We start from the raw sequence: 20,289 nt of genomic DNA, 5'->3' as shown, positions 1-20,289 counted from the left end.
TCTGGCACAATTTCAGCAGGCTAGACGGGTGAATGTCTACTGGTCAGAGTCATTGGCAGCCTTAGGGCTTTCTCCAGTGAGGTGAGATATAGATTTGAGAGACAAAGAGCTTCAACTCTGCTTCATCTGTGTGATTCAGCCAGCAGGCCTTGTGTGAGAGGTGAAGGGGTGTTAGCACTTTGGCTGTGTTTGCAAAGGGGACAAGCTTGCTCAGTTCTTCAAATAGAAGATTGAGATCTTCTTACCAGGTGAAGCTCCCAGGCTGTAGATCTCAACTGTGTCAATCCTGAGCAGTTCGGCCCTTCTTGAGGTATTTTGTGTAGTAGCTTTGGATGCCATAGGCACTAGACAAAGCACAAAAAACCTAGGAGAGGATGAATGCCACTGTGGAGCTCAGACCTAAAAAGTATATCGCGCTCTCATTTGTAGGAGGTACCTTACTGGGCCAGCTTGAATCCCTCAGTAAAAGCTCCAGCTCATCACATGCCAGAGCTGGCTGTTACAATCTTGAGAGATGAACAGCATAATGACTGTGGCAGGTTGTTTCCTGTAGAAAGGATAAAAAAATCTTTGTGTATCTTAGGCAGGTGGAGGGATGAGTAACAGAAGCTGGTGGAGAAGCAGGTACTTTTCTAATTACCCAGAGAAAGCTGCTCATCTTCACAGACAAGCAGAGCTGGCTTAATGTAGCAACAGCAGCTATTGCACCAGTTGAAGGAACAGCAAAGCTGCCATGGCAATGTCTTCTCCTCAGAGGATCCCAGATAGGATTCTGGTCAAGCCAGCCCAAATTTCTCCTGCGCTTTCCACTGCCACACTGCCCCTCTGGCTGACTACAGAAGACAAAATCCAGCCCATAAGCTGAAATAGAGTAAATATTAGTTAAACATTTATGGCTCTTAAGATCTTACAAGCAGTAGAAGAAGCTGTCAAGTGGGGAGATACCTCCTCCGGTGCGTGACATAGTCCAGCCACAGTGTGCCAAGGATGTTAATGATGAGACTGGCTGCAACCACAGCCTCAGGGAGCAGATTAAGTGATCAAGTCCAAAGTAATCTCCAACCCAGGTGACTCAGAGATGAGAAGAACCACAAAACATCATAGATGGACAATTTCAATACAAGTCTCTACCTGGTGAAGGTCTTTCCTCCCATGTGGTCCATGAAACACCATAGGAAAATGGCTCAGCAACCTGCTTGATGGAAGTTCAAAGAATGCAGAAAAAGGGTTTGGGCTTCCCTGCCCTCCCAAGATGATGCTCAGCCTTTTTCTTTTTAATGAAGCCATCATGCAGTGCTCAATTTCATGGGCTCCCTGTTTCTCTAAACAAGCTATGTCTGCTTTGCATTAATCATTAATTACCTTGGCTGGAACATGGGCCTTCTCTGTAGACACTCAGAGCAGAACATAGCAGAAAAGGAAGGGATCTTTTCTCTTGTTTAATATTACCTCTCAAGCAACTGAAGGTATTGACTGATGCTTCTTATGTTTCCAGATATTCTCTGTGATGGGGAAAAAAAGCCATATTCTTCTAAAGTGGCAGTTCTATTAGATATCAGCAAATACATCTCTTTAGTGAATTCAAAGCATCATTCATGGGTTTTTAAGTGTCTCTTTCTATGTTGTCATGTAAAAACAGATAGATGATATGTATTAGATATTTTTTCTCCTAATGTGATTGAGTTATCACAATCAAAATTTTCCTTTCCCCCTCTGAATTCATGCAATAAGGTATATCACAGCTGCAGTCACATGAGGATGTGTTGGATGACTGTACCTTTAGTGATTACTTCGCATCCGTCCATAAGCATGAATAAATATGGTAGTCATGGATGTTGATAGTCTTGTTTCAATAGCTTAGATGTGATGATCGGAGGGCTGGAGCACCTTTCCTATGAAGACAGGCTGAGAGAGTACCTAAAGGGGGCCTACAAGAGAGATGGGGAGAGGCTGTTCAGTAGGGCCTGTTGTGACAGGACGAGGGGTAATGGTTTCAAAATAGAGGGAGGTAGATTTAGATTGGATATTAGGAAAACATTTTTTACACTGAGGGTGGTAGAACACTGGAATAGGTTGCCCAGAGAGGTGGTGGATGCCCCATCCCTGGAAACGTTGAAGGCCGGGTTGGATGAGGCTCTGAGCAACCTGATCTAGTTGGAGATGTCCCTGCTCCTTGCAGGGGGGTTGGACTAGATGACTGTCGTAGTTCAGCCCTGATCGGGACCAGACTACGCAGTCTCTCTCTCGCTCCCCCACCCTCCGAGAGAATAGGAGGAGATGATATAAGAAAAACGGCTCAAGGTTTGAGATAAGGACAGGGAGAAATCCTTAAAGTTACCGTCACCAGCAAAACAGACTCGACTTGGGGAAAAAACACTCATTTATTTCTAAAACTAGCAGGAGAATGAGACAGGGAACAAGATAACCTCCCCCCACCCCTCCCTCTTCCCAAGCTTAACATTATCTCTACTACCTCACCTCCCGAGCGGCACGGGGGGTGGGGGGGAAAAGGGAAAAGGGGGTAGCGGTCAGTTCATCACGCGTTGTTAAATGCCGCTATGTCATCGTCGGGGGAAGAACTCCTCGCATTCCTCCTCTGCTCCAGCGTGGGGTCCTTCCCATGGGCTACAGTCCTTTGTGAAACTGCTCCGGCGTGGGTCATCTCTTCCACGGGGTGCAGTCCCTCCAGAACAGCTGTCCCAGTGGGCCCTCCACGGGCCACAGCCTCCTTCAGGCCTCCACCTGCTCCAGCGTGGGGTCCTCTAGGGGCTGCAGGTGGATCTCTGCCCCTCCGTGGACCTCCATGGGCTGCAGGGGGACAACCTGCTCCACCATGGTCATCACCACAGGCTGCAGAGGAATCTTGGCCAGGAGCCGCATTACTCCTCCCCCTCCTTCTTCACTGACCTTGGCGTCTGCAGCCGTTCCTCACAACAGGCTGGCAGACGCCTCTCAGGATCCTTTTTACATCTTATTCACTTCTCATCTCCTCTCCACTTCTTGCAGCCAGGCCAGGCCGAGTTGGGCCCAGTCTGCTGCCTGGTGGGAGGCCAGAGGGTGAGGCCTGCAAGGCCCACGAGGCTCGCGCCTCCCCCTCTCTGCCCCCACTCAGCTGCTTCACATCTCCTTGAGGTACACATCGGACTTCCCCATCCTCCTGCATTACCCACCAAGTACACCCAGGTCCTCGAGCAAAAGCAATCCCATGCAGGGGTTTGCCTTTGCCCAAGGGAGAAATAACCCAGACTGTCTTCTCCAGTATATTCCTTACATGCACCACAGGGACTTTATCCCCTTCTACAGTAAGTAGAAGTTCAGATTGGGCAGGGCCAGCTCGATTGGTGGACCCCCGAGTGTTGACTAGCCAACTGGCTTTGGCTAAATGTTTATCCCAGTTTTTGAAGGTTCCACCAGCCATTGCTTTCAGAGTTGTTTTCAGCAGTCCATTGTACAGTTCAATCTTTCCAGAGGCTGGTGCATGACAGGGGATGTGATATACCCACTCAGTGCCGTGCTCTTTGGCCCAGGTGTCTATGAGGTTGCTTTGGAAGTGGGTACCATTGTCTGACTCTATTCTGTCTGGAGTGCCATGTCGCCATAAGACTTGTTTCTCAAGGCCCAGGATGGTGTTTCGGGCAGTGGCATGGGGTACAGAATATGTCTCTAGCCACCCAGTGGTTGCTTCTACCATTGTAAGCACATGGCGCTTGCCTTGGCGAGTTTGTGGGAGTGTGATGTAATCAATCTGCCAGGCCTCTCCATATTTATACTTCAGCCATCGTCCTCCACACCACAGAGGCTTTAGCGGCTTGGCTTGCTTGATTGCAGCACGTGTTTCACATTCATGGATAACCTGTGCAATAGTGTCCATGGTTAAATCCACCCCTCGATCACGAGCCCATTTGTATGTTGCGTCTCTTCCCTGATGGCCTGAGGTGTCATGAGCCCACCGAGCTAAAAATAGTTCACCCTTATGCTGCCAGTCCAGATCCACCTGAGCCAGGTCAATTTTAGCAGCCTGATCCACCTGCTGGTTGTTTTGATGTTCTTCAGTGGCTCGACTCTTGGGTACGTGGGCATCTACATGACGTACTTTTACAACCAGATGCTCTAACCGGGCAGCAATATCTTGCCACAGAGTGGCAGCCCAGATCGGTTTGCCCCGACGCTGCCAGTTGCTCTGCTTCCATTGCTTTAACCATCCCCACAGAGCGTTTGCCACCATCCATGAGTCAGTGTAGAGATAGAGCACAGGCCATTTTTCCCGTTCAGCAATGTTTAAAGCCAGCTGGATGGCCTTCACCTCCGCAAACTGACTCGATTCACCTTGGCCTTCAGCAGCTTCTGCAACTCGTCGTGTAGGACTCCACACAGCAGCTTTCCACTTCCGATGTTTTCCTACAATACGACAGGACCCATCAGTGAACAGGGCATACTGCTGCTCATTTTCTGGGAGGTTGTTGTATGGTGGGGCCTCTTCAACACGTATTACCTCAAATTCCTCGAGCCGTTTTTCTTATATTATCTCCTCATATTCTCTCGGAGGGTGGGGGGAGTGAGAGAGAGACTGCGTAGTCTGATCCCGGTCGGGGCTGAACTACGACAATGACCTTTGAAGGTCCCTTCCAACCCTAATGATTCTATGATTCTATGATTAAGCATTATATAAACATGATTGGTAAAATGAATGTGTCTGGATATCCCTTGAAGTTTTAAATCCTTTTCATAGTCAAATGACAATTACTTAGTTTGTGGCTAATTTTATAAAAAAGAGAAAAGAAAGATGTAAGTATGTAATATGTATCTGAATCTCGATCCTCCAAAACAGGGCCTCCAAAGATCAGACTGGATTTCTCAAAACTTAGGAATAAGTTACTAATGACTTTGCTAATTAAGATGCAGTGTGAAGCACCACTCATTTTTTGAAAAATATAAAATATATACTCTAAAGATTTACTTGTGTAGACTTTAAAAGTCAGTGAACAGAATTTGCAGAAATACTATTCATATTTTCCAAGGAAAAACAGCTTTGAGCCAAGGCAAAATTTGGAAAGAATTATTTGGAAATTATTTTTAAAAATGATTGGCTTAAGAAGCTAGAGCACCAACTGGGAAAAAAAAAGAGCTGACAGTAGTCCTGGAAATTTTGGGAGCCTGTATGATTTTAAAAATGAAGCTTGTGCTGTGTCAGCATTGATTTCTTTATTTACCTTCAGAGATCACAAAATTTGTTAAATTATGTAGACAGATGACCACATACCTTAGAAGTCTCATATGAATAATGGCTGTAATGATACATTTGTCCTTTGTGATGTACTTTGAGATTCTTTGGAAAATGTGCTACATGAAGACCAGCTATTCTTATAGCATCTTTGTTGGTGACATGGACAGTGGAATAGAGTGCACCCTCAGCACGACACCAAGCTGTGTGGTGCTGTCAACACGGTGGAAGGGAGGGATGCCATCCAGAGGGACCTTGACAGGCTGGAGAGGTGGGCCCGTGCCAACCTCATGAAGTTCAACCAGGCCCAGTGCAAGGTCCTGCACCTGGGTCATGGCAATCCCAGGCACAAATACAGGCTGGGCGGAGAATGGATTGAGAGCAGCCCTGAGGAGAAGGACTTGGGAGTGATGATGGATGAGAAGCTCAACATGAGCAGGCAATGCGCCCTTGTGGCCCAGAAGGCCAACCACATCCTGGGCTGCATCAAGAGGAGTGTGGCCAGCAGGTTGAGGGAGGTGATTCTCCCCCTCTACTCCGCCCTGGTGAGACCCCACCTGGAGTACTGTGTCCAGTTCTGGAGCCCCCAACATAAGAAGGACATGGACCAGTTGGAGAGGGTCCAGAAGAGGGCCACGAAGATGATCAGAGGGCTGGAGCACCTCTCCTATGAAGACAGGCTGAGAGAGTTGGGGCTGTTCAGCCTGGAGAAGAGGAGGCTCCAGGGAGACCTGATAGCGGTCTTCCAGTACCTCAAGGGGCCCTACAAGAAAGATGGGGAGAGACTCTTCAGTTGGGGCTGTTGTGACAGGACTAGGGGTAATGGTTTCAAAATAGAGGGAGGTAGATTTAGATTAGATATTATGGAAAAAGTTTTTACAATGGTGGTAGAGCACTGGGACAGGTTGCCCAGAGAGGTGGTGGATGCCCCATCCCTGGAAACGTTCAAGGCCAGGTTGGATGGGGCTCTGAGCAACCTGATCTGGTTGGAGATGTCCCTGCTCCTTGCAGGGGGGTTGGACTAGATGACCTTTAAAGGTCCCTTCCAACCCTAACCGTTCTATGATTCTATATATATTTTTTTGTCTGTGTAGGAATAGGGAATGGATGCCCACATTGCTGTAGAACTTAAATGAGTAGAATAATTTACTAGAAAAAAAAAATTGGAAAAATAGATCAAGAATTCTGGGCAAAAAGTAGCTGGATGTGTTCGGTGAAGGTTTAGTTACTTTTTGTAGTGACAGATAAGTAATGAGGTTGAACTACTGCGATATTGTCTGGAAAAAGAAGAGATGACATTCTTAATAGGCTCAAATTGATTCTTAATAGTTCAGACCATCTGCTGAAACTGTGGAATAATAAAACTAGTACTTTTATTATGACCTTCATCTAAAGCACACTAAACACTCTAGGAAGGTATGTGGACATTTCTAAATCTACATTTTGGTTGGACAGTTTGGAAAAAGTAGTTTCCACAGGATTTGATGGGCAAACTCTGGCATTGTTGGCATAAAAGCTAACTCAGTGATGGTCTAGCTCTGTCTTGCAGGTGCTTAACAATTTCACCATCCATTTAAGCCAGTTCCTCAAAAGCTAAATATGCTAAAGAACATATATGGAAAAAAGTAATAATACTACTAATTACTATTATTATTATCAGTAGTAGCAGTAGTAGTATGTGGAAGAGTGTGTGCGCGTGCGCGCACATACAACAGCATCTACTTACGCTGATTCTGATCACAGAGTTCTTAGGTCACCGTGTCATCCAAACTGTGGGTGGGGATCATTTATAACAGCATATTCTGCTCTAGACATGCATAGCGATAAGATGCGTTAAATTTGCTGAGTTCTTCCGTCAGGAGGAGTATTCAGTTTGAAGAAGGAAAAACAAAGCACACAGTTGCAATAAATATGAGGTGAGGAGAGTACTGTAAGATAAAGATAACAGAACCTATGACCAGGAGAGATGTTTATACTTAAGGATGTCTCCTGTTCATGTCCATTATGAAATAGCTTGAAGGGCATAAAACTGGAAGGAATCCTGTTGTTACTAGGTGTATCTGGAAGTTGATCATAGAAATGTGTTATCTGCGTGATATGATTAACTCCATCTAACATCTAGATATAGCCGTGGGTGGGGGGGGTGGGTTATTTAGAGATATTTTCAAGGGTATTCTTTCACTTTGACTGTAGTAGATGGAGGCCTATGAAAATAAAAACCTGGATTATCATTTCTGTTATTTGATTGTGCAGCACAAGGTGCAATAGGCTCCTCTCTTCTCCTAAAGAGAATACAGACAGTTGTGTTGAAGAACTATTTCTAATACATATAGTATTCACACAGCCCTTGCATTTTTGCTAGTGATTTGGGTAACTGCCCTCCTCCCTGCCCAGTTTCTGTCTGCAACTGCCCATGTCATCAAATGCAGAGATTTGTTTGAGATTTGTTGTGGTTACTGATGTAAAGGTAAAAATAAGTGATGCTAATCAAAATTTATCTCACATGACGATTGTAACTTGTTGACTATTGCAATGCCATGGAGCTCAAGTCAGAGACTGAAAACCTTTTCTTTTGGAGCTGGTGTAAAGAGAACAAAAAGTTCCTCCTTGGTTATCGGAAATGAAACACTGAAGATAAAATTTGTCCTATCTAACCCATGTCCCATTGCAGCAGAAAAGAAACAAGGTGTGACTAAAGGTGGCAGATTGCTAATTGAAATCCAATGCTTAAAAGGCATTGTTATAAATCGAAAAAAGAGATCTGCTTCCATCTCTGCTCTAGAGCTGAGTCAGTTACTTGTCCTCTCTGCCCTTTAGTTTCTCTGTTCCTAATGAGTGCATAGAAATATTTATTTAAAGATATGCTGAGAAGACATAATTTATTAATATTTCCAGCATTCTTTCAGATCCCTGGGAAACTGGGGTATGGAAAGATACCAGTCTTATTAAAGAATGTCATAGTTCAACATAAAAATGAAGAAGGACTTCTGCTAGGAGTGTAGAGGTTTGTACAAAGATCTTTATTTTTGAAAGGGAAGAAAGGCTGGACCACTTGTCTTTCAGACCTGGTGATCTGAAACTGTATCAGCACTTCCAGAGAGGAAATACAGCAATCTCTTCAAAACAGTGAGGGAAACACAATAATAACCAAGGGCAAATTGGAAACAGCAGTGTTTTTCACAGTGATAGTGGTTAATCATTAAAACAAGGGGCCAGGGGAAACAAAGAATTCTTCATCTTTTGATGTCTTTAAGACTGAAGGCCTCTCTGGAGGAAACGTTTTAGACAAAAGTTATTGGGTTCAACAAAACAGTAACTGGGTAAAATTTAAAGCTCTATGACATATAAAAGATAGATGATCTACTAGTCCCTCTATGGGTGTGATTCATTTCACACAACTTTAGATGTCTAAAGTTAGATGCCCAAGGCTGAACCGGTCACCCTGGGCTCCCTTTTTAGTCAACAGTAAGAAATAGATATCTCCAGGGAGCAATCCATTTGACATGCCTTAGATGCCTGTTTTAGTGTGATGCGAATTGTCCTCTGGGGTACCTGTTCCTCTCCATTGACTATCAAGGAAGCCTACAGTGACTTGTTTACATTCAGACATCTCATTTTTAGATGCCTAAGGAAAATGCATTCCTCTGTGGGACAACTGGGAGAAGGCCAACCGCATCCTGGGCTGCATCAAGAGAAGCGTGGCCAGCAGGTCGAGGGAGGTGATTCTCCCCCTCTACTCTGCCCTGGTGAGACCCCACCTGGAGTACTGTGTCCAGCTCTGGAGCCCCCAACACAAGAAGGACATGGACCAGTTGGAGAAGGTCCAGAGGAGGGCCACGAAGATGATAATAGGGCTGGAGCACCTCTCTTATGAGGACAGGCTGAGAGAGTTGGGGCTGTTCAGCCTGGAGAAGAGGAGGCTCTGGGGAGACCTTATAGTGGTCTTCCAGTACCTCAAGGGGGCCTACAGGAAAGACAGGGAGAAACTCTTCAGTAGGGCCTGTTGCAATAGGATGAGGGGTAATGGTTTTAAAATAGTGGGGGGTAGATTTAGATTGGAAATTAGGAAAAAATTTTTTACGATGCGAGTTATAGAACACTGGACCAGGTTGCCCAGAGAGGTGGTGGATGCCCCATCCCTGGAAACGTTCAAGGCCAGGCTGGATGAGGCTCTGAGCAACCTGATCTAGTCGGGGATGTCCCTGCTCCTTGCAGGGGGGTTGGACTAGATGACCTTTGAAGGTCCCTTCCAACCCTAACCATTCTATGATTCTATGATTCTATGTGGAACAGCAGCCCTTAATTTGTAGGGCAGAGACCTGTTTCATGGTAGTTCTTGCTTTGCATCATTTATGAATCAGTTACTGCTTAAGTCATATTCCAGTGTTGGAGAAGCATGTTGTGTTTTGAAAGGAGGACCTGAAAACACCACTCTCATTTCTTTAGGGGCACAAGTGTGGGTAAAAGTGGACCAAGCCCTGTTCTGAGTTACTCTGGTATACAGTCCCAGCAATCTCTCAGGTTTTGGTGGAATTACAATGTCTTGCATCTTTAAAATAAAAGCAAACAACTTAAGAATAAAAGCAAAAATGAGCCATTTTGAAAGGATTAATCCAACTGCCATAGCAATTTGATTCTTTCTGTGTAAGCAACGCTCAGATGAAGGGCAGGTCTGGAATAAATGCTATACATGACAGAGCATTTATAAAGCAAAGACTCTTGAGAAAATCCTTGTTAAGCATGTGGAGACAGTGTTAAAAACACTTTCGTCTTTAATTTCTTCCTGTCCTGTAGTCTTCCTGGTGCTGTTCCAGATTTACTTCAACACTTGGTGTTACTTGGTTTAGACCTGTGCCTCTTGCATATCCCGTTAATAATGGACTCCTGTATAGTGTATCCAAATTCCTCGAGTTTAACCCTGTCAATCAAGATGATGAACCTGTCATCACACTAGAGGTGTGCTCTGAGTCACTTGGAGCAATGCTTAGCCCACGTCTGAGGTGAGCAACTGTGGTGTTTATCATCGGGGTTTAATCACCTTATATGCCCTCCCTTGTCAAGGGAAGGGGTGCATGGCTCTGGCAGATTCCTCAGCACAGGAAAGGCTGTTGTTGTCTTTCTATGGACCACACAGAGGGAGATGTGTCCTAGATGCCCCAGTCATGTTCGCACTGCAAGATGGCTTGGATTGGTGGTGTTGGTTGACCTTGGAGTACATACTAGATAGGAAGTTTTGTAGTGCATCAGTGAGTAGATAGAGGATTCTCAAGGCAGAGTGAATTTATCACTCTTTATATAATTGCAGAGAAGTTGAGTATGGCCATATGGCAAGTCTCGGTCCCTGTCAGCTGCCTGTTATCAGGCTACCTTCTCCTGGTCCATTATCGTCCTGGATAGTTACTCCTGAGTGTCCAACAGCTGCTGCCCTCCACCTAAGCAATGGCAGAGCAATCCTGGTATATCTCACTGGTTTGGATAAATATGAATTTCAGAAGTGCTGTGAAGTAGAAGGGCTGTGGAAACATGTGTCATTGCAGATGCCATGCCCAGATTTGGTCTCTGCACCACTGATGCTGAAGATAGCAATATGTTGCCTATATCACTATGCATGCGCAACCTGATGTGTGGAGCAGTAATGGTGCAACCACATGGCATGGGAAGGAACAGGATTGTCATTACTACACGGCTCTTTTTGATTCTTCACCTATGCAGTTTTCAGGCTCCCATGATACTGTACTACAGACTGTTTAGCCATTCTTCAGTTCCCACTCGCTACTGCAGTGGATCTGATCCTCTCCAATTATGGGGGATATGATAGTCTTGCCACATCCAGCTGTTGCTGACATGATGGTATGTGCATTGCCTCAGCCAGTGGTGAATTTTCTGTCTGTAGCAGCTCCTCCCAGGGTGCCCATGGTAATACAGTGGTTGAGGTGAGCATTAACCTGCTGCTTCCCTTGGAGGCACAAATCTTGCTGTGACAGATTTCTGTGCAAAGGTTGCCCCAGGGGAAAATCACTGTACACTGACCTGAACTGTGGATACAGAGGAAAGTTTGCACTTTTGGAGCTTACATATGCTTTCCCCTTGTAAAAATTCACTGTCCCATTAAGCAGAGGTCTTTTAGTGCAGCTTTCTCTCCTGCATGACACACTCCTACTGATGTCAACAGGAGCTTCACTTGCAGCACAGGTACAGAAAATGCCTAAGGGATCTCTCCAGCAGGAAATAAACAGCTGAAGCTTTTAGGGTGACCTGTGAAACCTTGGCTCTGAAATGTCATTTGTTTTTCCCACTTTGCCAGAGCTCACTATGGTCTGATAGATTGTGAGAAGTGCAGAAATCACTTTATATTCATAAATCTAAAATCTTTTTGTTTGTTTTCCTCCTGAAATATCTTTTAATTTTGTTTGATTTGAAACTGGGATAATTCACCTTTTTAGTCACTGGGAGTGTACCTTTCTTCTAACAAAAGGGAAAATCGGAAAAAGTTAGTAAGATTCATTAGCTGGCTTGAGGATATGAAAGTGTGTGAGAAAGCATCACTGCCTCTCTTCAAGGAGTATTTCAAGAAGTTGATATCTTAGAATCATAGAATTGTTTAGGTTGGAAAAGACCCTTAAGATCATCCAGTCCAACTGTAAGCCTCACACTGCCACTGCCAAGTCGACCACTAAACCGTGTCCCTAAGCACCACATCTACATGTCTTGGAGATATCACATCCTCATGGAGATGTGCATCACCATTCAGACTTCTTTACGACTTGAGATGCTTTCTCATTGCTAACTGCTTTTCTGACTCAGGTGCATCATTGCTACTGTACTGTGGGAAACATTTACTAAGAGATAATAATAGCTTTTATCCCACGATGGTGCATACGTCCTGTGAGGTGCTAACCCCACCTTGGGAGATGCAGAACATCTTTCATACTCCAGGAGGTGCTTAACACTGCCAGAATTCTCAGCTGAGTGCCTTATAACCAGAGCCTCTGCTACACCTAGGAGCAGTGGCAGAGAAACAAGAAAGATTTAATTTCATCACTAAATGAATGGGTTCATATTCAGAAAATTAACATTTATAATGAGGATATAAGGATCTCAACCCTTTTCTGTTATTGCTAATGAAAGCTTAAATTCAACAAAAGCCAGCCTTCATTCACTCAGGAAAGCTTCCTAGATACTAATATTGAGTAAATGAGTTGTTGCTTTTTAACTCTTGAGATTTATTAAACATTGGAACATAGGAACCGTTACACCAGTCAAAGTCTTATTATTGTCTTATTACGACCTTCCAATTACTGACTGTAGCCAACACCAGATGCTTTAAAGGAGCATACAAGAAACCACGTAGTAGACAATAATAGCAGTTATAATTTGCTCATAAGACAAATTTCTTATCCACTACCCCCACTTAGTGTTTGGCTTGTATCCTGAGACGTGACAGCTTATATCTTATTATGCATACATATTTTAAAGTTATAGCAATTTGGAAAAGAAGGGATTGGAATTTGGGAGGTCTGAACGAGATTGGGGGATTATCCCCTGATGGGAGAGGTGACATAGACCAAATGACATCATCTTTCTGCGCCTCCTTTTCCCCACCTAAATGCCATCAAAGATCTTGACACTTGTGAAGTTCCTGAGATGTATGAACTAAAAGCAAGGGAAGGTTAAGTGAAAAATCAGACTTGTATCTTAAATGTGAGCAATTATTACAAGGAGCGCCTAAGATAGCGAGAAGTTAAACCAGTTCACAAGAACACAATGTGCTGTTCTCTTTTTTGGAATGTGTACTTGTGGTGGTTTAGCCCGGATCACCACACAGTTTCTTATTCACCCTCCCCCTACCCAGTGGGACGGGGGAGAGAAATTGGGAAGAAAGGAAAACTCGTGGGTTGAGATAAAAACAGTTTACTAAAAATACTAAAAACACAAAGCTAACAGGATGTAAGGATATTAATATCTACAAAATATACAAAATGAACAATGTGCAATTTCTCACCACCCGATGTCCGAATGACCGACGCAGCCCGTCCTGAGCAGCGATCACAGGAACGACACCGAGCAGCAAGCAAAGTGGGGAGAGCAAGCCAGCAAGGGAGAGGGAACGATGCCAGCAAGCAAGAGAGAAGAAAAGAATGCCAAGGGTGCCTGAACGGATACCCGACAAGAATGTCCAAAAAGAAAAGGAATACCAGAAAATGATGCCCCCTCCCATGGAGGCACTTGGCAGTGCGTGTGTGCAAACTGATGGGTGTGCAATCAATTTGTCTGTTTCCCCTGTGCAGTCTCTTTGGTGCAAACCCTCCACTGATTTGCATGGATCCTTCACTCAGCAGGGAGAGAAGTGCACTGAAAACTGAAAGAGAAAAATCCCCCCAGGCAGTCACTTCTGATCATACTATTCACTGTTATTATTTTAAAAAGAGGAACACAGAAGTACAAACAGAAAGTCCTTGTTCTGCTCGTCTTCCTGCAACCGACTTGAGAAATTGGCTTTTGTCCTTCCTTTGCAAAGAGCGAGCTAGGAAACAAATGACATCTGAAGAGAAGTGGGTTGCTCACCCCAGATTTTGTTTGAAAGTCATCTTGCAGTTCTCTGTGGTTCAGAGATTTTTTTATTATCCTTCTTTTAACTTTTTTTTTTCCTTCTTCTTCCCCTTTAAGTTAAATCACAAGTTATGAAACTTTGCGGTTTGGTTGTTCTTAATGTGAGTATTGAAAAATGATAATATGCCGAATTCATGTGACAGAGTGTTCTCTCTTCTTGCTCGCAGCTTCCTCCCTGTCAGCTGCTGCAGCTCTTCATCGCCTTTAACCGCTCTCAGCTTTCAGAATATATTGGTTTACGTTCTCAGACCTTCTTTGTCTTTTCTTCCAGCTGCTTGTTTCGTGGCGTGGTCAGTGTTTGTGGAGTAGATCAAACCCACCTCTAAACTCTCTTCTCCTCTCTTCCCCCTCCTTGCCCTTGCAAAGGTCACATAGCTGCTGAGGTTTCTGTGCTTATGCTGGGAGGTATCAGGAGGGAGAAAGGTAAACTATTAATATAGGGCAAGCAAAGCAAATTGCAGAGTAGCAGGCTCCGGTCCTACACCCTGTCAGAGGGCAGGAGAGTCAAACTGAGCCTTGAAGATCTTTTTACGTGTATTTTGGAAGGCAGTGGATAAATGCTGTGACACATTCAGAAGCACCCACTTGTCATTTGAAATGAGAAGGGACATAGTAATGCTTCAGGCCTCTGTGTTTGGTTTGGGGGTTCTTTTGCCCTGATTTTAATAAGCTGGTGTCCAATTTGGGGGAGAAAAATAGTATTTCCATAATGCCTGTAATATCTTACCTCTGTTGTGAAAGGCAATGAGGTCTCAGGTACCACTTGAGAGGGAATATCCACAGTCTTCTGCAGCAGTACATCAAGAAGGTAATATTCAAATGTATATCCACTTCTGGGCAAGGAATTGCAAACTCAAAGTACAAATAAGCTTTCATAAAATAAGATTTTGCATGATAGCAGTCAGAGTTGGACAAAAACAAATTTAAGAGCATGAAATGTAGGCATGACTTAATTTAGAGTTTCCCAGATTAGATTTCATCCCACTCCTGCGTAGTTGCTGCACCTAGAGAAAGGACACAGGGCTTCCAACAGCTGCCGGGATAGTATCATATAGAAAGTGCTTCTGCACCGCCATGACCTGAGTGTAGTTTCCTTTGGAATATTCCACTGTAAATTCACCAACCCTTACAAAATAAAAACAAAACAAAACAAAACAAAACAAAAACTTACTCCTGGGTGGGAGTGGGCCTTACGTACTGCGTTTCAGGTGAGAAATGTGCTTGCAGTCCTCATTAAAAGCTGCAGGTACAAAATCTCACAGAATTATTCATGCATTTCGGGGTAGTTCAGTAATCTGAAGTAATTTTGCTAGAGTATTTTTCCCTTTTCACAATGGTTTCTAAATGCTGTCTAGCAGTTTACAGTCCCAGCCAGGAAAAGTATATATGGGATAAAGCAGTAACTGCTTCTTGTAGTTTATAAGGTGTCCTGGTTTTGGCAGGGATGGAGTTAACTTTTCCTCTCAGTAGCTGGTATGTTTTGGATTTTGTATGTGAAGAATGTTCATAAACACCCTGATGATACCAGTTGTTGTGAATGAGACCAAGGACACAGTCCTGCTTTCCAAGTCTCGCTAATGTGCAGATGCAGGAAGCTGGGAGAAAGACAGACAGAATAATTGACCCAAACTGGCCAAAGAGAGTATTCCATGCCATCAACGTCATGCTCAGTATATAAGTGGGGGCAGGCCAGGGTGGGTATCTGCCTTCCTGGCATCCATCCTTCCTGCTTGCTTTTTTTGCTGGCATTGTTCCCCCTACCTTGCTGGCTCCCTTTTGCTCCTTTGCTTGCTGCTTGGTTTTGTTTCCGTGATCGCTGCTCGGGACGGGCTGTATCGGTCATTGGGACATCGGGTGGTGAGAAAACACATATTGTTCACTTTGTATATTTTTAATATCCTTATATTCTGTTATTATTGTAGTTTTCCCTTTTATTTTAGTAAATTGTCTTCATCTCAACCCACGAGTTCTCCTTCCTTCCCAATTCTCTCCCCCATCCCCCTGGGGAGGGGGAGAGTGAGCGAGAAACTGTGTGGTGATTTGGGCTAAACCATCACATAAGGTGTTACAAAATCTAATAAAAATAGAAATGTTAAATATTCATTACACTCTTACAGCCCTCCTGAGAGATGGCAAAAGGCAACAAAACATTTCATTCAACAGCATCTCCAATATATGCATGCAATCTCTTGTTTCAATGACCACAAAAACTGTGTAGCAACTCTGTTTCATCCATGATAATATTTTAATATTATAAATCTTTACAGGAAAAAAAAATTATATAAGCCCACCTATACTCATTTCAGGTCCTTGTAGGATAAGCAAGAAAGCAAATACAATTTAAGAAGGGCAATATCACTATATGTATTTATAAAATACTACCTTTCTTGGCCTTAGCCTTTAGTTTGCACTTGCAGGCAGTACTGCTCCCTTCTGAGTGCTGCATATTCTATATGATCTATCATAAAGTGATGTGCCATCAAAAACCATGGCAGTACACATGCCAGGAGTCCAGGTACTATCTTTAGAATAATTATGACAGCATGTTGTGATTTTGTTAGTGAGGGGGGGCCTAAGGTGGTAGCTTCTGTAGGAAACTGCTAGAAGTCGCTCCCCTTTGTTCAGTGGACTCGGCCGGGCCTAGGGCGGACCCGCTGCTGGCCAAGGCCGAGTCAATTGGTAGCAGAATGTTCCGTGATAACGCCTCTGCAATAATGTATTTAAGAAGGGGAAAACAGACAAAAAAAGAGAGAGAAGAGAAGATGTGAAGAAGCTCAGCGGGGGCAGAGGCGCAGAGGGGGAGGCGCAGGCCTCATGGGCCTTGCAGGCCTCACCCTCTGGCCTCTCGCCAGGTGGCCGACTGGGCCCAACTCGGTCCGGCCCGGCTGCAAGAAGTGGAGAGGAGATATGAAGTGAATAAGATGTAAAAAAAGATCCCGAGAGACATCTGCTAGCCTGTTGTGAGGAACGGCTGCAGACACCAAGGTCAGTTCAGAAGGAGGGGGAGGAGTAATGCAGCTCCTGGCCAAGATTCCCCTGCAGCCTGTGGTGATGACCATGGTGGAGCAGGTTGTCCCCCCGCAGCCCATGGAGGTCCACGGAGGAGCAGAGATCCACTTGGAGCCCGTGAACGATCCCATACCAGGGGAGGTGGATGCCTGAAGGAAGCTGTGGTCTGTGGAGGGCCCGCTGGGACAGCCGTGATGGAGAGACTGCACCCCGTGGAAGAGATGACCCACGCCAGAGCAGTTCCACGAAGGACTGTGGCATAGGGGTGGGACCCCACAACGGAGCAGGGGAGGAATGTGAGGAGTTCTTCCCCCAACCATGAAGCAGAGGCGTGAAACAATGTGTGATGAACTGACTGCAACCCCCATTCCCTCTTCCCCCCTGTGCCGCTCAGGAGGGGAAGGTGGTAGAGATAATGTTAAGCTTGGGAAGAGGGAGGGGTGGGGGGAGGTTATCTTGTTCCCTGTCTCATTCTCCTGCTGTTTGTAGTAATAAATGAATAGTTTTCCCCAAGTCGAGTCTGTTTTGCCTGTGACGGTAACTTGAAGGATTTCTCCCTGTCCTTATCTCAAACCTCGAGCCGTTTTTCCTTATATTATCTCTCCCTATTCTCTCGGAGGGTGGGGGGATTGAGAGAGAGACTGCGTAGTCTGATCCCAGTCGGGGCTGAACTACGACGCAGCAAAAGACATGAAATATGGTCATCTGATGGACTGGCTAATCCCCTTGAATATTCCCAAAGAAGGAAACAAAGGGAAAACAAAACCCCAAAGAAATAGAACTGAAGTCTCTATCAGTAGTCCCAGGAGATAAAGTCTTATCCTAAAAGCAGTGACCGCTCTAACATAGTCCATGAATTATGGCACTTAAGCCTGAAGAGTCACATTCCATGTTGACACAGACCTCCAGTAGTCCTATTAAATGTAATGGGGTTGCACAAGATGTAAATCACTGTAAAATATGAACCCTGATCTAATTTTTTTCTCTGAGATTAATTATTTCAAAGCCATTTTTTCTTATTTCCTCCCCTTCTAAAATCCTAGTAAAACAGAATTTTTGGAAGGAAATTTTTCTATTGGTACTCTTCAAAGAAGAGCTGCCCTTAGCTCCCTATGCATTTTCAAATCAGACTTTAAAACACAGGAGGAGGTTTCTTGTTTGAGACTTTAGGTTGATGTTGGGGTTTATCGGACAGCTTACTCATGACTGGACAAATTTTAGCAGTGAACTAAATAGGCAAGTACAATGTATGTGTGTATATATTGGAGTATACTGGAAAGTAATATGTGTTGTGGTAAAGAACCAGTGGTATGTTGCATTATTTCCATGGTAATTAGATGGCAAATGACCCTTCTGTTGTGGTTTAGCCCGAGTCACCACACAGTTTCTCACTCACCCTCCCCCTACCCAGTGGGACGGGGGAGAGAAATCGGGAAGAAAGGAAAACTCATGGGTTGAGATAAAAACAGTTTACTAAAAATACTAAAAACTACAAAGCTAACAGGATATAAGGATATTAATACATACAAAATATACAAAATGAACAATGTGCAATTTCTCACCACCCGATGTCCGAATGACCGACGCAGCCCGTCCTGAGCAGCGATCACAGGAACAACACCGAGCAGCAAGCAAAGGGGGGAGAGCGAGCCAGCAAGGGAGAGGGAACGATGCCAGCAAGCAAGAGAGAAGAAAAGGATGCCAAGGGTGCCCAAACGGATACCCAACAAGAATGTCCGAACAGAATGCCCCTTCCCATGGGCAACCCCCACTTATATACTGAGCATTATGTTTATGGCATGGAATACTCTCTTTGGCCAGTTTGGGTCAATTATTCTGTCTGTCTTTTGCCCAGCTTCCTGCATCTGCATGTTAATGAGACTTGAACGAGGCTTGGAAAGCAGGACGGTGTCCTTGGTCTCATTCACAACAACTGGAATCATCAGGGTGTTTATCAACATTCTTCACACACGAAATCCAAAACACACCGGCTACTGAGAGGAAAAGTTAACTCCATCCCTGCCAAAACCAGGACACCTTCTGATGGCAAAACTGAATTATGCTTGTGAATATTCAGTAGGGATCATTGTACCTATTGCAAGAGGGTGGCTTGGATGGCCTGAAAGGTCCTTCCAAATGTAATATTTCTGACTCAATGAGTGGTGGATTTCAAGCCACTAACAAGAAAGGATAACACCAATGATTGCAATGACCTGTATACATGTTTCTGTATGATGAATAGGAACAAAATACAGTAAATCTACTTGTATTTGCCTTTTTATTACTTCATCTGCTGTTCCTAGAAAGAGCTCTTTTTGCTTAACCAGCACCAAACATAAAAATTAAAAAAAAAGCCCTCCAAATCTTGACCATCTTGTTTGTACACACATAAATGTAAAATTGTAACAAGCAACATTCTGCCTTGTACAAATGAAATTTTAAAAAATATATTAAACTGTCACAGAGCTTGTATTTTTTAAATGAATCATGAAGTTAGGGGCTTTGTAACACCATGTAAAGGGTTATCTACATTTTGTAGCTCGATAAGACTTGTTCCTAAAGATACTCTGATGGGTTTTTTTCCATGCAGAAGGTTTCCCCGGGTCACCACTGAAGGCATTAAATATTGGACCATCATATTTTTCCTTACTGAGCTCTTCATAAATGGCCACATGGCAACTGAGGCACATGGCATTATGAGGATGGTGGGTCAGATATCCTTGTGCTACTGAAGAAGCACTAAACATCCTCAGAGCTGTTTAAAACAATCCAAAAATAGTTCATCCGTAACACAGGTGGATAATCAGAATATGAGTGTTGGGTGGCAGTTTACAGATTTCATCAGTATGTACTTGGGATGACTTGCATAACTGATTCATGGCCTCATCACCCATGATTAATGTGCTATAAAGTTACAGGAATAAAAACCTCTCACAGGCACACTGTGAAGCAGAGGCCCTGCAGAAAAGAGCAGTATGTGACCATGTAATTAAAGTCTGTACCATTAATCTATTTGCAGAAATGGACTGAGTTGTGGTCATACTCACAAACTCATCAAGTCATGAGATCTTTCGGGTTCTTGTCTTTGCCAGTGTACTGTTTTTATGACAAGTTTTTATGTCATGTGTTATATATACTTATTATATAGCTTATATAAATCAATGTGATTACTTAAAAGTTCACAAGCGTAAAAATTTTGGGAAATATTGACAGGTAGTACACAGTTCCTCATGCATGCTAGTTTGCTTTTCTTGTAAGAGTGATACTATTTCAACTACTTTTATGATACTGTTGCCCTTTCCTTTAGTCCTTAGGGGCAAGGGGTGAAAGCAGTTAATTCAGTTAAATGTGTGTGTCTCTGCTGTATTCTGAGAGGACCTGAGCCAAACCAGACCCTTGTTGTGGTAAGCACTGTGAGAGACGGATCTTGCTCCTTGGAGTTTGTAGGC

At 44.1% G+C, this 20,289-nt stretch overlaps 1 protein-coding gene across 5 annotated transcripts in view; it reads left to right on the top strand.

Moving 5' to 3' along the window:
* Window positions 1-20,289, top strand: part of LOC104480483 (SET-binding protein) — a 287,448-nt gene that overhangs the window by 170,761 nt on the left and 96,398 nt on the right. The gene's annotated exons all lie outside the window — the stretch shown is intronic.

Source organism: Chlamydotis macqueenii, chromosome W (assembly GCF_036417535.1).
Source record: "Chlamydotis macqueenii isolate bChlMac1 chromosome W, bChlMac1.mat, whole genome shotgun sequence".
Taxonomy (NCBI): domain Eukaryota; kingdom Metazoa; phylum Chordata; class Aves; order Otidiformes; family Otididae; genus Chlamydotis; species Chlamydotis macqueenii.
The sequence above is the reverse complement of the archived record's forward strand: the minus strand, read 5'-3'. Positions and strand labels throughout refer to the sequence as shown.